General features: G+C 40.7%; 1 long non-coding RNA gene across 3 annotated transcripts in view; it reads left to right on the top strand.

Annotated features, from left to right (window-relative positions):
- The window catches only part of LOC148143537 (uncharacterized), a 551,904-nt gene that overhangs the window by 255,167 nt on the left and 278,533 nt on the right, over nt 1-18,204 (top strand). The gene's annotated exons all lie outside the window — the stretch shown is intronic.

Below are 18,204 nucleotides of genomic sequence, written 5' to 3' on the forward strand. Positions count from 1 at the left end.
CGAGATCCTACCTTCCACATCTGTCCTGCCTCGTGACCTGAGCTAAATGTCCATCACGTTGTTGCCGAAACAAATGTCCATCCACGCTAACCCCATTTCCCTGCACTTGGCAAATATCCTAATACAACTTTCATAGCAGTGTTAAAATGCCTTTTACATGTGTTCAAGCTACCCACCTCAAACACCTCAGCCGGCAGCTCATTCCACATACATACCACACTCTATGTAAGAAGGTTGCCCTTCAGTTTCCCTCATATTCTTTTCCCTCAAACCTTAAACTGAAGTCCTCTAATCCTTCATTCCCAAAGTTGGGATAAAATACTGAGTGCATTCACCATATCCATGCTTTTCATAATAATCGTATGCACTTCTCTAAGTTTCACCCTCAGTCTCACAGGCTCCAAAAAAGAAAAATACCTAGTTTGTCCAACCTCGCCCTTTACCTCAGACCATTGAGTCCTGGCAACTTCTTTGTAAATTTCGTTGACACTCTTTCGAACAGCAAGTTGACCAAAACTAAACACAGTACTCCAAGTGTGGCCTCAACAAGTTCTGCGCAACCACAGCATAACGTTTCAACATCTATTCCGAATTTCCTGACTGATGAAGCCTGTGCACCTGATATCCAAGTTCGCTCTGTTCCATGGCACTCTTTATGGCCTTACCATTCACCATGAAACTCCTGCCTTCACTTGACTTTGCAAAATACGAAACCTCACAGTTATGTATATTAAACTCCATTTGCAATTACTTGACCAACGTCCTCAGCTGATCAAGTTCCTGCTCTAATTTTTGAGAACCTTCCTCACTGTCCACAATACGTCTTATTTAGTGTCACATGCAAACTTACTAATTATGTCTTGCAAACACGGAGTCAGCTGTCGTCTCCAAGAATCTACTGCACACCCGGTTGCCATCTAAAATTTAGGATAAGCGACCCCTTACATTTTCCTAACTGCTTTTGTTGCCTGAAGATCCTCCAAAACCTCACATCAGAAAGTACCTTGGCATTGAAACAACCGCGAGCTAATTGGACAATCCTACTTTTGCCTGATAGGGATTAGTTTGGGTAACAGTTCAAATTTTGAAGCATTCTGGGACACGAGATCAAATGCTTTCCAAAGCACAGAAGTTTCCATCGAACTTAAGTGCGGTTGAGCTGGACACCAGCTTCATTGCTAATTAATTAGAGACCCTCGTCTTCTTCATCAAAATGCAGTAGATCAGGTGTCAGAGCAACTAGTAAACTTTGAAAACAAACATTAATCCTGGAAAAAATAATGTTCTTGGCATTTTACATAATGTGAGCAATTCCCAGAAACCTTGTTCACGACTGTGTTTTAGGGAAGCAAGTCTGCTTCCCTTCACTGATGTGGCCACCTTGCAATTCTAGTGATTCAGTTTTGCAATCAGCTGTAGTTAAGGGCAAGATGTTCCAGCAGCCAGTCATTTTAAGGGAAGCATTTCATGTAAAGTATTCTGAAAATTGAAATATCAATTTTCGTTCTTTCTCCTGTTGTTATTTCTATACAAGCCCTTGGCCCATACTTCAGTGTATCTCATGTCATATTAATATTTTGGGAATATTATATTTGCAGGTCGTTAGCGATAACAGTACACCAGTAACAAACCAGCTTTAACTGCATCATTCTTCACATTACTGCAGTTCCTGATGCCTTCTTGGGTGACGAGATCTCATTGCGCATTGGGATTTGCATCCTTCCGAGAATAAGGTCTCCAAAATTTAATGGAACACTCCAAGTGCGGTCACATCAACGTCCTGCACAACTGCAACATAATTTCCCAACTTCTGAATTCAACACCCTAAATTGTTGAAGGCCAGTGTGGGAAAGTGTCTTCTTCTCTGTGTGAGATAGAGCGGAGGTAGCGGGAAACAAAACAGAGTTGATGTTGGGGACCAGAGGTAGCCGTGAAGATAAGGACTCAATATATTTTTTAGGCAGCGGCTCAACCCCAGAAACTACATACGTCGTATCTCCCTCCCACATCCCTCCCCCACCCCCACCCCTCCAACCAGAAGTGAAGGACTCACTAAGAAAAGGATATTTTTCCCTTTTTTTATACATTTAAGTGTATTGTTTGGTATTAGTGAATTGAATAAAAGCTAAGGCTAGCAATGGCAGGGGACCTCAGACCCGTGGCATGTGCCTGTTGCTTGATGTGGGAGCTCAGGGACGTGGCTGATGTCCATGACTCTGACACGTGCAAGAATTGTGTCCAGCTGCAATTCTTGCTTGAAAGAATCCCGGCTCTGGAAGTGCGGGTGGACTCACTGAGAAGCATTCCCGATGCTGAAGAAGCCATGAATCGCACCTTTAGTGAATTCGTCATACCACAGGTTGGGATTGCTGAGGGAGACAGTAAATGGGTGACCAAAATGCAGAGAAAGAGTAGGAAGGTAGTGCAGGTGATCATTTCCCTCCATAATAGGTATACCGTTTTGTGCATTTTAGGGGGGGTGTGGCTCACCAGGGGAGGGCAGCAGTTGCCAGGATCATGGCACTGTGGCGGCCTCTGCTTTTCAGAAGGGCGGGATAAAGTAGGGCCGTAGTCATAGGGGATTGTATTGTCAGGGGAGAAGATAGGCAGTGCTGTGGCCGAAAAGTTGACTCCCGGATGGTGTGTTCCCTCGCAGGTGCTCGGGTCAGGGATGTCACTGATCAGCTGCAGAACATTCAGAAAAGACAGGGTGAAAAGCCATGGTTACAGCATTCTCGTGGTGTATATAGGCACCAATGATAGACGTACAAAACGAGATGAGATCCTGAAAGCAGATTTCAGAGAGCTAGAAGAGAAGTTAAAGAGGAGGATTTCAACGGTAGTGATCTCCAGAATGCTACTAGTGACAAGTGCCAACCAGTTTAGAAATGAAAGAATAGGCAGGACGAACACGTGGCTGGAAGGATGGTGTAGGAGGAGGGAGTTCAGATTTTTGGGACATTGGGATCGGTTCTGGGACAGGTGGGGCGATTACAAATTAGATGGTCTGCACCTGAACCAGACCGGAACAAATGTCCTTGGCAGAGTTTTTGCTACTGCTGATAGGGATGGTTTAAACTAATGTGGCAGGGTGACAGGAACCAGAAGAGAAGTTTGGTAGACAATGAGATGAAAAGCAGAGACTGTAAGGATCATGAAGTTAGCATTATCAAAGCGAAGAATAGGCAGAGGGCAGATGAATGCAAAGGAAATGGTTGTCTGAAGTGCATATGCTTTCATGCATAGTGGGTAAGGCAGACAAAATTAGGACTTGGTGCCTGGGAGTATATCTTTTTTGCGGTCACAGAGACTTGGTTGAAGGAAGGGCATGATTGGCGTCTAAATGTTTCAGGATATAGATGTTTCAGATAGGACAGGGAGGGAAGTAAAGGGGGGAGAAGTTACATTGCTGGTCTGGGATGATATCACAACTGTGCAAAACGAGGAAATCACGGAGGGCTTGAGCTATGAGTCATTGCGGATAGAGCTGAGAAATAAGAAGGGTGCAGTTACATTGATGGGGCTGTATTACACCCCTCCCAACACTGAGAGTAAAGTAGAAGTACAAATTGGTAAAAAGATTATGGAAAGATGTAGATGCAACCTGGTGGTGGAGATGGGTGATTTTAATTTTCCCAACATTGACTGGGATGCACATACTGTCAGAATTCTGGAAGGGGCAGAATTTGTAACGAACATACAGGGAAGCTTTCTAGAGCAGTATGTCAACAATCCAACTAGGCAAGGGCCATATTAGGTCTGGTGCTGGAGAATGAGTCAGTCCAGGTGGTAGAAGTTGCAGTGGGAGATTTCTTTGGGAATACTGACCATAATTCTGTAAGTTTTAGAATACTCGTAGACAAAGATGAGACTGGTCCGAAGCGAAAAATACTAAACTGGGCCAAGGCCAATTATATCAAAATTCGGCAGGAGCTAGGAAGTGTTGACTGGGGAAAGTTATTTGAAGGAAAGTCCACATTTGATATTTTGGAGGCTTTCAAAGATGCGGTTAAGATGGTGCAGGATAGGGTTGTCCCTTTTAATACAAGGGATAGGGAAAGACAAGATTCGTGAACCATGGATGACAGGAGAACTTGTGCGACTAGCCAAGGGGTAAAGGGAAGCTGCATAAGGTCCAGGCAGCTAAGAACAGAACAGGCCTTGGAGGAAAATCGGAGAGTAGGACCAATCTTAAACGAGGAATCCAACTGACGAATGCGGGTCATGAAATAAATTTACTTATCAGAATTTAGGAGAATCCAAAGCATTTCCATTCATATATAATAAATTAGAGGGTAACTAGAGAAAGGGTTGGTTCACTACACTGTCAGGGTGGAAGGTTTGTGTCGAACAGTTGAAATGCCAGAGGACTGGAGAGTTGCTCTTGTTTTCCCCCTCGACAAGAAGGGAAGTAGGGATATTACAGGTAACAATAGACCAGTGGGCCTGATGACAGTGGTGGGATAGTTGCTGAGAAGATGCTGAGGGATAGGATCTATTTACATTGGTAAGAGAATGGGCTTATCAATGATAGACAATATGGTTTTGTGCGGTGGAGATCATGCTTTACCCACTTAATCGAGTTCTTTGAAGAAGTGACCAAGTTGATGGTTGAAGGACGGGTTGTAGATATCATATATATGGACTTTAGTAAGGCGTTTGATACGGTTCCCAGGATAAACTAATGGAGAAAGTGAAGTCACATGCTGTGCAGGTTGTTCTCGCTTAATGGATAAAGAAATGGTTGAGCAACAAGACACAGAGGGTAGTAGTTGAAGGGAGTTTCTCGAAATGAAGAAAGATGAGCAATGGTGTTCCACGAGGTTCAGTGTGGGGGCAACTGTTGTTTGTGATGTACACAAATGATCTGGACGAGGGCATTGGTAGTCTGCTCAGTAAGTTGGAGATGACACGAAGATTGGTGGAGTAACAGAATAAAATAGGGTACTGTCAAAGTATACAGGAGAATACAGATAGACTGAAGAGTTGAGCGGAGAAGTGGCAGATGAAGTTCAATCCGGGCAAATGTGAGGTGATGCATTTTGGAAGGTCTGTTTCTAGAGCGAACTATACTGTATATGGAAGAGCCTTGCGAAACGTTGATGAGCAAAGAGATGTGGGAGTTAACGTCCATTGTACCCTGAAGGTTTCTGCACAGGTGGCTAGAGTGGTCAAGAAGCCATATGGTATGCTTGCCTTCATCGGACGGGGTATTGAGTATAAGAGCCGTCAGGTCATGTCAAAATTGTACATGAATTTGAATCAGCCGCGTTTAGAATATTGTGCACACTTCTTGTCGCCACATAACCAAAAGGATGTGGATGCTTTGGAGAGGATGCAGAGAAGGTTTACGAGAATGTTACCTATTATGGAGGGTGCTAGCTATGAAGACAAGGTGAGTGATTTAGGTTTGTTTTCATCAGAAAAAAGAAGATTGAGGGTGGATCAGACTGAGGATTACAAAACCATGAAGATTATAGACGGGGTGTATAGAAATAAGCTTTTTCTCCAGGGTGGAAACTTGGCCTTTCTGCTCTTTTGCTTTGCTTATTATTATATCTCAGAAGTTTATCTTCAGAGCAATAATCTGTTCTGGCTATGATATGCAATTTCCTTTTCTTATTTGTGCAATGTTACGAAATAGGACTGCGTGCTCCAAATCAACAGGATCAGAATAGGGATAGCGAAAAATATGATTTCACAAAACAACTTCAAGAGTTCATATTGGCAAAACACTAAGCGCTTATTCCTGCATGAATTGTCATTAGCTATGTTTGTTTTTAAATTCGGCAAATACAACCAGATTTACAGTGAACACTGTCAAAATCTTGCATTATATAGGGTGACATACTATCACTGCTTTCTACATAATTAAATCCTCATTGGATGGTAAACAGCGATATAATGATCAACGGCAATGCAGATCATATATGTTGCGTTAACAAAATATCAATGAAACCTCAGCGAGTATTGCATTAAATAGTGGTTCCACATCTTCCATTTCGGGATAAATCAAATGAAGTTGTATATAGAAGCCTGAATAACCAAAATGTTAGTGATACTTAAAACAAAAATAGGGGTAGCAGTTGATGGTGGCATTTTCTTCATTCTTACGATATGCCATAATACAGTTGAGTTCATAGCCATACCCGGATGGATCACAACATGAAGGAAAGAAAGAAGGAGGATACTTTGAGTTTTGTCCATGATTTCAAAGCCTCTGCCAATAGATATGTCCAGGGTTTAATTTTTAGAACGATTTACTTCCTTCCAGGGCCTGGTGACTTGGAATACTGTGTGCATTTCTGGCCCCCATCCTTTACGAAAAATGTTGTGAAACTTGAAAAGGTTCAGAAAAGGTTCACAGCGATGTTGACAGGTTGAACAGCTATAGGGAGAGGGTGAATAGGCTGGTACTGTTTTCCCTGAAGCGTTGGATGATGAGGGGTGACCATATCGAGGTTTATAAAATCATGAGGGGCATGGATAGAGCAAACAAAAACAGTCTTTTCCTTGGAGTGAGTGAGTCCAGAACTATCGGGCCTAGATCTTGGATTAGAGGGGATGGACTTGAAAGGGAACTAAGCAGCAACTTTTTCACACAGAGGATGCGTGTGTGGAATGGAACTGCCAAAGGAAGTGGTGGAAACTGGTCCAATTGCAGCAGTTAAAAGTCAATTGGGTGGGTATCCAAATAGAAAGTTTTTAGACAGATATGGGGCAGCTGCAGGCTAGATTAATTTACAATATCTGATCGACATGGATGAGTTAGACCGTAGGGTCTCTTTCGCTGCTGCACCTCTCTATGACTCTTTGATTCTATGATTGCTGTGATCCACCTCTCAAACGTGCCTTTGATAATTTACTGAAACAGCAAAGTGCACACTATGAGATAGGTGGGAAAACTGAAAGATAAATTTCAAAAGGAACTGAGCCTGCACTGGTAGAGCATCGGTTGTGATAAGTCTCAGTTATGTCATAAACACATTAATCCTCTCACTGAGACAGCCAGTGCGAAATACGGGTTTGCATTGGAAACAATTTGAGATATTGTTACGATGTTAATATTCAAGATTGCATTGATGAAGTGCAACACTAAATCCTGAAAACAGAAAGATTTGAATTAATTAATTAATGTTCTAAATATGTTGTTGTTCAGTGCGTTAGAGAAGAAAATAGTCAGAATCATTCTTGCACTTCAAATGTTTTTTTCCAGTAAGAAATCTATATATCCCGAAGCATCAATTTTTGTTGTCTCTACGCTTTTGTCATGGTGACACCTGTATTGTAACAACGTCACTCAATCGAATTACTTCCACGAATAGATCTGTACTATCGACCTGTCAGTCTCGTTTTATAAAATGCTGGTATATTATCTCGTGCATTTCAGTACTTCTTCTTTCAGGTAAATGCTTGGACACTCTTTTACATAACAATAAAACTCCAATTCAAATGAGTGCATCAGCAAGCATGGGATTACGCAGTTCAACGATGTTAGTCATCACCATATTCTCGCAAATATTTTGGGAGAATACATAAATGTCGGTCTCATATTTAAAGAGAATGAAGTAGATACAGATAAGTAGTTTCTAAATATATCTTTTTTGCGTTTGAATGTCGGGGTGAGTGATTATTGGTGGGGTTGAAGAAAGTGTTGGGAAAGTTATGTGTCAGTGATAAGACTGATTTCTCTCAATCGTGCTATTTCAGGGAGTCATTTTAACATTTTCATTCTTTTCTTCACTGTGCAGGGTTTTTTTTTCGAAAAGCCCGTCCCTGCTTTTCACTCCTGACCCATATGTTCTATACTTCCATTCATACTTCGCTCCCATTCTTCTGTGCTAACCTCTCCCTTATGAATGATGCCATTTCATCATTCAGTTTTTCTGTTGTCTACGTTTTCTTCCAAACATTGCCAACAATAGTTTACTGCATCTAACATTGTAGATTCCATTCAATTCCTGAAATTGTCATCCACCTTCAAAACCCTGACAATTTCTGTGTGTTGTTGCAAAGTCATTGTATCTTTAAGTCTTCAGTATATTTGAAGCAGTAAGTATCGATTTGAACTCATCGAAAAACCTATGACTATTCTGCACACTCTTCTGGAAAGAACACCAAAATTGGATATGTGGTGGACAACGAAGAAGATTACCTCTGAGTACAACGAGATTTTGATTAGGTGTGTCAATGGACTGAGGAATGGCAGCTGGAGATTAATTTGAATAAATGCGTGGTGATGCATTGTGGAAAAAACAAATCAGAGCAGGACATTTACACTTAATAATATTAATCTGGGGAGTGTTGCTGAAAAAGGGACCTTGGAGTGCTAGATCATAGTTCCTTGAAAGGAGAGTCGCAGGTACATAGGATAGTCAAGATTCGTTAGGCATAATTTTCTTTATTGTTCAGAGCGTTGAATGGAGGAGTTAGGAGTTCAGTTTGCGGCTGTAAGGGCACTGGTTCTGCCACTTCTCATATATTGCTTGAATTTCTGGTCTACTTCCTATCAGGAGGATGTTGTAAAACTTTAAACGATGCAGAAACGCTTTATAAGGATGTTTTCAGGGTTGTAGAACATGACCTCTGGGGCGAGACAGAATAGACTGGGCTTTTTTCTCCTGAGCGCTGGAGGCTGAGGGTTGGCCTCATAGATTTAAGTATGAGAGGCGTCTCCTCATGATTTTTATAAAATCATGAGGAGCATGGCTATTATGAATAGACAACGTCTTTTCCCTGGGGTGGGGCTTCCAGAGTTCGAGGGTATATCTTCAAAAATTATAACATTCAGCTCAAATGCTGGAATGTGGAATTAGAATAGTTAGGTCAGCACAACTCCGTAAAAATTCCGTTTGTGCATTCTGTGACTGTATTAATCCACCACCAAGTCAAACAATCTTTCTGCTTGATGTCGAGGATTTGGTATTGGACTGGGGTGGATAAAGCTGAAAATCACACTTCAAAGGAGCAGCGCTCTGTAAACTTGTGGTTACAAATGCAACTAGTGGACTAGAATCTGATGTTGAGTGATTTTTAAATATTATTTCTGCATTTATCCTATAAAGATCTGGAAGAATCCTGCATATTACAAGTAAAGACGCCTCTCATACTTATTATTTTCCTATATTTTCACTTTAATCAGTCACTGATCCTTCATTAACTAATATTTATCTCATTTCTTCACGGAAATGCAGAACTATTTGAAACTATTTGTGCAGAACTTCTGTCCATCTATTATTTTTTAAGTTTAAATTCTCGGGTCTCAATATATTTCAGCATGTCTAGCCTATTTCCAACAAGTATGAACGACCTCTTTTTTTTAGAAAACGATATTCTACCCAATTATGAGCTGACACTACGAGTTAAGCGCTATTTCATGACTGACAAATTTTGGTTGCTTAATCCCGCATTTTTTTAACGTGTGCCTGCATTTCTCTGTGAAATCATCGCATCAGGACGTTTATTCAAGATGGCAATTAATCACTCAAGATCAACGGATTCTTTTGTAGAGGATTACTTTTTTTGAGTAATATCTTTGCATTATTATGTGCAGATTAGCATAATTTTCATCTCTAAAAGCCGAATGCAACACGGCTATTAAAATGTGTTATTACCTTAAGCACAGTTACAAATGTGCTGTACAGCGTACTCAGAATAGACAGGACGACAAACGTCATAATGGCATCTCCATCGAAATTTTCTCTATCGTTTCCTTCGATGCCATAGTCTACTGGGTACTCTATTATTTCAGGGATACTTGCAATTCGTGAAGATTTTTTTTTTGTAAAGTTAGTCACATCGACAAAAAAAACCTGGTAAATTTTCTGTAATATCAAGGCGCTGGCAATCAAGCGATATCTGATACATTCATCGTCAGACTGAGTAAACTTCAATAAAGGAATCCGTGTTCTATCATGGGATTTCCATGACAGATTAGACTACACAGTTGTGAGAACAGGCAATAGAGAGCAGACAATAGTAAACATGGCTTTCCCAGAGGGACGTCATGCCTAATAAGTTTGTTGGAACTTTTTGAAAGTTCAATAAAATGTGTGGACAACAGGATATCAGTTGATGTAGTTTATATATGGATTGCAGCAAAGCCTTTGAAAAACCTCATACTGTACATTGATTGAGACAGTTAAAGCACATGGATCTGAGTGAAAGCTTTCACACCAGAGCAGAAACTGGCTCTGTAATAGAACCCAAAGACAATGAGAGAAGGCTGTTTGGATCATTGGAGCCTTCTGTTCAACGGTGCACCGCTAGGAGCAGCTTACGGACCCTTACTGTTCATTAGATAAACAAAAAAAAAGATAAGAATGTGGGGGTAGGTGGAATATGAAGCAAACTTGCAGAAGACGCCATATTTGTAAGAATGGTAAATAGTAAAGATCCTATTGGTTATTGGAGGCCTAAAACATTTGCTAATTAACCCTGTTAAGTGCGAGATAATGCACTTTGGCAGAAGAAACCGGATGAAGTAGTGTTATGGAACACTTGTTTTCATCTGTCATGGCATAGAGCATAAAGAAATAATGTTGGACTTGAACAAAGCATCAGTCAGGCCAGATTTGAAGTACGATGTGCAGTTCTGGTCTTGTCATGGCAGGAAGGATGTGATAGGATCAGAGGGGAGAGAGGGAAGGTTCACCAGGACTTTGCCTGGGATGGAGAAATTGAGCTGTGTTACGACACTAGATAGGTTTGGATTGTTATCTTTAAAACAGAGAAGACATAAGGGGTAACGATTGACGTGTACAAGATTACGAGAGGTGTGGAAAGTTTTAATAGAGAACACCTGCTCCCTCCCCCCCCCCCCCCCCCCCCCCCACACTTGGTTCAGCAGTGAATCACGACAGTGAATAATTTCACAGGAAAGGGCAGGAGGTGCAGAGTAAATTTAGCAAAAAAGAACCTTGTCATTCAACACGTCTAGAGAATTTGAAATGCACAGCTTGGGAAGGTAACATAGAACATCGAACATAGAACTTCATAGCGCAGTGCAGACCCTTCTGGCCTCAATGTTGCAGCCCTCAGTTCCCTCATGTTAGCCGTCACCATCCGAGGAAAAAGGCTATCACTGCCCATCCTATCTTACCATCTTCTTATCTTATATATTTTGATAAGGTCAACTCTCAACTTTCTTCTCTCCCACGGTAACAGCCTCAGTTCCCTCAGCCTTTCTTCAAAAGGCCCTTCCTTCCATACCTGGCAACATCCTAGTAAAAGTCCTCTGAACCCTTATGCAAAGCTTCCACATCCTTCTGATAGTGCGGTGACCAGAACTGCAGGCAATACTCCAGATTCGGCCTTACCAGTATCTTGGATAGCTGAAGCATGATCTCGTGGCTATGAAAACCAATCTCCCTACCAATAAACGCCAACACACCATATGCCTTCTTAACAACCCTATCAAACTGGGTGGCATTTTTCAGGGATTTATGCACCTGGACACTGAGATCGGTCTGTTCATCTACACTCCCAAGAGTATTACCTCAAGCCCAGTACTCTGCATACCCGTTACTTCTTTGAAGTGAGCCACCTCACACTTTTACCACATTAATCTCCATTTCCCACTTCTCAGCCCAGCCCTGCGTCTTAACTGTGTCCCTCTGTAGACCACAGCATCCTTTGGCACTAACCACAACTCTTCCTACCTTAGTCTCATCCACAAATTTACTAACTCATCCTTTAACGCCCACATCCAGATCATTTATAAAAATGACGAACAGCAGTGCCCCCATATCAGATCCTTGTAGCACGCCACTGGTAAACAAGCAACAGAATGAACATTTCCCAGCGAGCGCCATCCGCTATCTTCTTTCAGCAAGCCAATTTCTGATCCAAACCGCTAGATCACCTTCACTCCGAAACTCCATATTTTGTACAGTAGACTACCACGTGGAATCCTATCAATCGCCTTACTGAAGTCCAAATACGCCACATCAACCGACTGACCTTCATCCACCTGCTTTGTCACCTTCTCGAAGAGCTCAATAAGGTTAGTGAGACACGACCCACACTTCACAATACTGTGTTGACTATCTCTAATCAAATCATTCCTTTCCAGATGATCATACATCGTATCTCTTATAACCCACTGTAAGGCTCACTGGCCTATAATTATCAGGGTTGCCCCGACTCTCCTTCTTCAACAAGGGAACAACATTTGGTATCATCCAGTTTTCTGGCACGACTCCTGTTGGGAATGGTGACATAATGATCGAAGCAAAGGGCTCTGCAATCTGTTCACTGGCATCGCCGAGAATTCGAGGATGAATCCCATCTAGCCCAAGGGGTCTTAACTATTTTCAGATCTTCCAAAATTGCTAATCCCATCAATTCCTGTAGTCTGTATCTCTGTATTCTCACAAATATTTCCCTTTTCCAAAGTGAAAACTGACGAAAAGTATCCATTAAGCGCTTCAGTTATGTCCTCAGATTCCACACACAACTTACCAAAGCCATCTTTGATTGTCCTAATCTTACTCCAGTCATCTTGCATTCCTGATATATCTGTAGAAGGTCTTCACGTTTCCCTTGTTCCTAACAGCCAACAACTTCTCATGTTGGCTGGAAACCTTGTAAACTTTGAAGAAATGGAAAAGTACTTCAAATATCACAATATTCAAGGATATGGGACAGGTGCAGTAAATTGCAATTAGTGCACGTTTAGTGCATGTTGGAGCAGACACGATGGAGCAAAGGGTCTTTTCTGTGCTGTTACGAATCTGTGCATCTATGGATCTGTAAAATGTATTAATATCCCATACAATTGTGCTTTTTACGTTCGGAGAAAAAAGTGAGGATGACAACAGCATCTGGTGACTCCCAACTAATATCTTGCCTCTTGATACCAACAACAATTAAAGAAAATCCATCTAAAATAATTGCACTTGATATCGCTCGGTGCAGAACATTCGTAGACATAAAGTGGAATCAGATACTAATTAGGTATTAAAGATTACGTGAAAGAGGCAACGATTAGGGATGGGGAAGAGAATGCCAATTTTCATAGAAAGATTTAACCAGTGGCCTGTTCAGTACAGTTATGTTTTCTCATTTCGGAAGTACATAGATACTCCATCTCATTTGGCAATTACATGACTTCCTGTCATCTTTGCAATTGTCTTTGTATTCTGTGACTTTACAATTGTAGAAAAGTATTGAATCCCTTCCTCTTGCAATTTCATGTCAGCATTTCAACAATATAACACTTTGCTACCTCGTCAAAATACCAATCATTTATTCAAACACCTTTTTTCCTGTTTTGAATCATGGCTTTATTTCTGTAATTAATACGCATTTCTCCAACTGACTGATAACTTGATCAAAAATCAGTCATTCTAAGTTCAAAACAGCTCCCGCTAACAAAGTTCCATTGACAGGTTTGACGAGATCGATTTAGCGATCACGTTATGAATGAAACTTTGCAGAACTATCGATACATACAACATTAATGAAAGATACAGCACATCAGTTTCACATCCAAACGGCTTCCAAATAACTTGGGGATTTCTGTCTCAACCATCAAACCAGGAAGCAAATCCCAGACAGCCGCCAGCATCGGGTGGAAATGCTTTTCTCTCCCTTACTTCCCATATCGTCCTTAGAGGTACCCTCTGTTTAAAAGACGATCAGTTATTTTGCTTTAATTACAGAATGTGAAAGTAAAAAACATTACTTTCCTTGTCTATAATACATTAATGTATTTCCACGTGGCTTCCCCGCAATAATAACATGACTCCGCTGACCATACTATATAAACCCCTCATTATTTTATACTGTTCAATTTAGTTAGAACTCTGCCGCCTGTCTTGGAAGGAAAACAACGATGGTACATTCACTTAAAATTTCTCACATCATTCTTATAGAACTTGTTGTCCTCTATACTGAACAATATTGCCTTTCCACTAACGTGGTGACTTGGACTCGACACAAAACTGCTGCATTTGATTCAACTAACTACCCACAGAGTTCGAGCTTTGCATATATTTTGTGTTCAACATTTCATCAAAAGCAGGAAAACATCTCAATGGTTCACACATGCCTTTTTTTAAAACTACTTCATCACCATTGCTCTTCAGCAATCACGGACTGGTGGACGTAGACTGTAAAGTTTCTGACATCCTCTTCACTTCATATATTCCCACTTACAGGCTGAATTCAAATTATCATATTTCACCGGCAGAACTGAACCAGTAATATAAAGCTCCATTTGACAGCCATTATCATTAATGGAGGTGACGCAATTGCCTCTGTATCATCAACGAAATCCAAATTAAAACTTTCACATTAAACTATAAATCATGAATGTATGCCTCAAATTCCGAGTGCTAAAACACTAAGTCGTGTCATACAACACTGGAGATGGTCAAAAACAAAGGAACACATTCTCCAGTGTTAAACGTTGCTTCCTGTCGGTGACACAATTTTGTAATCAAACTTGGCGCTCTCTTGTATTTCATGGGCTTTATTTTTCTGACAAGTCTTCTACGTTGGACGTCGGCAAATGCCTCACTATATCTATTTAGACATTACCGAAATACTATCCCTAAGAGTCCCCTTGATGCTATTGCACCAAAAAAAAATCGCTTAACTTCATAACACCACGATGTTCACTTCACAAATTCATTCGGACTTTCCATGATTAGTCCATCTCTTTCTTAGTAGCATTCCACCTGACCTCTAATAATTGGCTATCGTAAAGTGCCCTCCATGGAGTACAGACTGACTGGCCTTTAACTTTCTGATCGACATTAAGACATTTTCGAGGCTGGAATAGTTGTAGACTTACAATTATAATTTTCTGCTACCTCACATATATTTCGTGAGAATTGGCAAATGATCCTTTGAGCATCTATTATTTCCTAACTGGGTTCCTTTTACCACGAATTATTTATGCACTTTCCAGGAGGTTTGACTCTACAATACTTTCATTCTCATTATTATTTAATCTAAAATTTTACTGGAATCCATTTTTAATTACACTCTTTGCATTAATTCCCTCCTTAGTGGAGACAAAGAATTCTGTAAGAAACAGTTACAATGGCCACTCCTGTTCACCCCAATGCTTTCATTATTCACATTCTTCCCTGAAATATCTCAATGAAAACATACTTAGGTATGCCTTAACTTTTCCATCATTTTATTAATTCTCTCGTTGATTTGCTACTCTCCTTTTTGTTTTAATTATCTTCGATTCTGTAGCTTGTTGCTGTTGAGATGACAGGAATATGGAAGCATGGAGCAGACCGTCCCACCCCTTGACACTGATTCACAATTCTCGACAGTATGGGATCGCCTACCTCGAGTCATTTTTCCATACATCCACATTGCCACTAATGTCATTAACATCAAACACCAACCGTACACTGTCATGCACATGTTCGGTCAATCTCTCATTATTCGATTAGCTCAGACTATTAGTGCTGTCTCTTCAAAGTCGTTTCATGGGATGGTACGACAATCTCACAAATTTGTCTGGATGTCCATCACAATTCATTTGAAAGGAAATTGCATCCTAACTTAAGTGAAGGTAATAGATTTTGTACTATGTCTCGGTGCAATCTTAGCAATACTACAAATTTGAAGCAATACGTGCATTCGCAATCAAATTTATTTGCGATTGAACTCCTTAATACATAGCTGCTGTACATTGCTTTCTAACAAATTTGATTTGATTGGAATTATTATTGATACATATCTAGGTACAGTGAAATGTTTTCTTTTTAGTGCAGTGCAGGCAGATCATACCAAACAAAGTATAAGGGTCCTATGACAGAGCGAATATAAAACGTTACAGCTGCAGATAAGGGGCACAGAGTGAGATCAACATGAAATATAATATTTGAGAGTTCCATTCAGGAATCTAATAGCAGCAGGGAAGAAGCTATTCTTGAATCTATTTGCTCATGTGCACAAGCTTTTATGTCTTCTGTCTGAGAGAAGAGGTTGGAGGAAAACATAGCAGGAGTGAAAGCGGTCTTTCATTCAATTAGTTGGTTTCCCAAGACAATGGAAAATCAACACGTCTTCAAATGCTGGAAGGCTTGATTATGTTATGGACGGGGCTGTGTTCATGACTCTTGTAGTTTCTTGTGGTCATGGGAAAAGCTGTTGCCTAATCGCACTATGATGCAGACACAGAGAAGGCTGTCTATGGTGCATCTGTGAAAATTGATAAGAGTGCTTGTGGACATATCAAATTGTCTTCAGCCTACTGAGGAAGTAGAAATGCTCTTTTGTTTCCTTGAACATTGATGCGACATGGGTAGACCAGACAGGTTGTTGGTCGTAATCACTTCCAGAACCTTGACACTGTGGATGAACCCCATCTCAGCCCTTTTGATGCAGACAGGGGCGTGCCCTCAGCTTCACTTCCACAAGGCAATGCTCGACTCCTTCGTTTTATTGACTTCGATAGTGTGCTTGTTGTCTTTAAACCAACCCTCTTAGCATTCCATCTCTTTCTTGCATTTGTTAGATTTCAATAACTAATGTCGTCAGACTCACAATTCCCTTTTAGCATTAACATTTCCCATTCTCCTGGCTTTTCAGAAATACTTCTCATTGAAGGCCGTTATGCCAAAGAGGATAAACTTGTACTTAACCTACAAAATAATCCATCTGATCTCTTCTTGCCCAGGCATCAGACTGTCCATATCAGTTTGGAGCCTCCTTGCTTTCTTATCACGACCCACGTAGTTAATTGCCGTTGACAATGCTGGAAATCTTGCATGGTGTCCTCATAATCATTGATGCAGCTTATGAATAACGATTGCACAAATATTGTTCCTTACAATACATCACTTGAAATAATCGTCCAACAATAGAATGATAGTTTATGTATTCCATTTCGACTGACGCTATGTTTTCTTCAAATTAATGAAATCTTAATTAATGCCAATATAATGTCTGTCATCAAGAAATCTTGAATTCACACCAGTATAATTGATGCGAAGAAATTAGTGCTTATAATGTATTCAGGCAGTTGGACATTTCATCAAAAACAAGCATGGTCGCAGAATTTTCGTACTTGTCACAGAATAAACTGTTTCACAGAATGCATTCAAAGCTCACGTCCAAAGTTATAGTCTATCAATGCCATTTCGGTTTGAACTGATCTGCTGTGTGCTGTCAGCAACAGCTGCAACTGGCAATCATCTCATCCCAGAAGAAAATCAGTTGTACTTACTCATATGCAATTGATAACAAGACTTCAGTGGAGTTGGGTGAGTTGGTATCGAGTTACTGAGGAGAGAAAAATGAAAATGTCGGGTTAAGATGGCAAGCAGATATTTTGGCACAGTGGATCTCGACTGCGAAATTGAGAAGTAGATAGAAGGCAATTCCCAAACTTTATTTCAGTTCTGTCTATCCAAAAGATATGTTTCAAATAACTGATGTAGAATGGTGGCTTACACATTTCACCAACTAACCAACATGTAATGTCACAGAACCCAGAATAAATGATTTTTTTAGCATGAACAGATACCACATTAAAAAGCTTAGCCGTTTGTATTGTCATCATGTTACGCAAGATTGTACATGTACAGATTCTATGTTAGTAGCAGCATCATTCTTCAATTCAAAGGTAGTTTCCGACATGGATAGATAGCCCGTTACATGACCTGAGGAATCTGCTCTAGTTACTGACACCCCCACCAATACAGACTAGCTGAACAGTATACATCACGATCTGTCTCCTATGCAGCGAAACAGCCACTGCAGAACCAGATACCACAAAGAACACAGAACATAGAACATTACAGTGCAGTACAGTCCATCGGCCCTCGATGTAGCACCGACCTGTGAAATCAATCTGAAGTATATCTAACCGACATCATTCAATTCTCGTCCATATGCCTAGCCAATGACCATTTAAGTGCCATTAAGTTGGCGAGTCTGCTATTCTTGAAGGCAGTGCGTTCAATCCCCTATTACTGTTGTGGTTTTGTTCGCCAAGCTGGGAATTTGTGTTGCAGACGTTTCGTCTGCAACACAATTTGTTCGCAGTCGTCTGGCTGTCAGTTCGGAAATGCTCTTGATGTGGCTAGTCCTTTGGGTTGCGGCATGGCCTCATTCCGTTGTCTTTCCCTTAGGCATTGATGAAATTGTGCGGATATCCGTTTTTGGCGAATACATTGTATATGTGTTCTTCTTCCTCTTTTTGCAGTTCTGGTGTACTGCAGTGTGTTG

The sequence above is a fragment of the Chiloscyllium plagiosum genome, unplaced genomic scaffold (assembly GCF_037043375.1).
Source record: "Chiloscyllium plagiosum isolate Xiang-an unplaced genomic scaffold, Cpla_swu_hap1 HiC_scaffold_27, whole genome shotgun sequence".
Lineage (NCBI taxonomy): Eukaryota > Metazoa > Chordata > Chondrichthyes > Orectolobiformes > Hemiscylliidae > Chiloscyllium > Chiloscyllium plagiosum.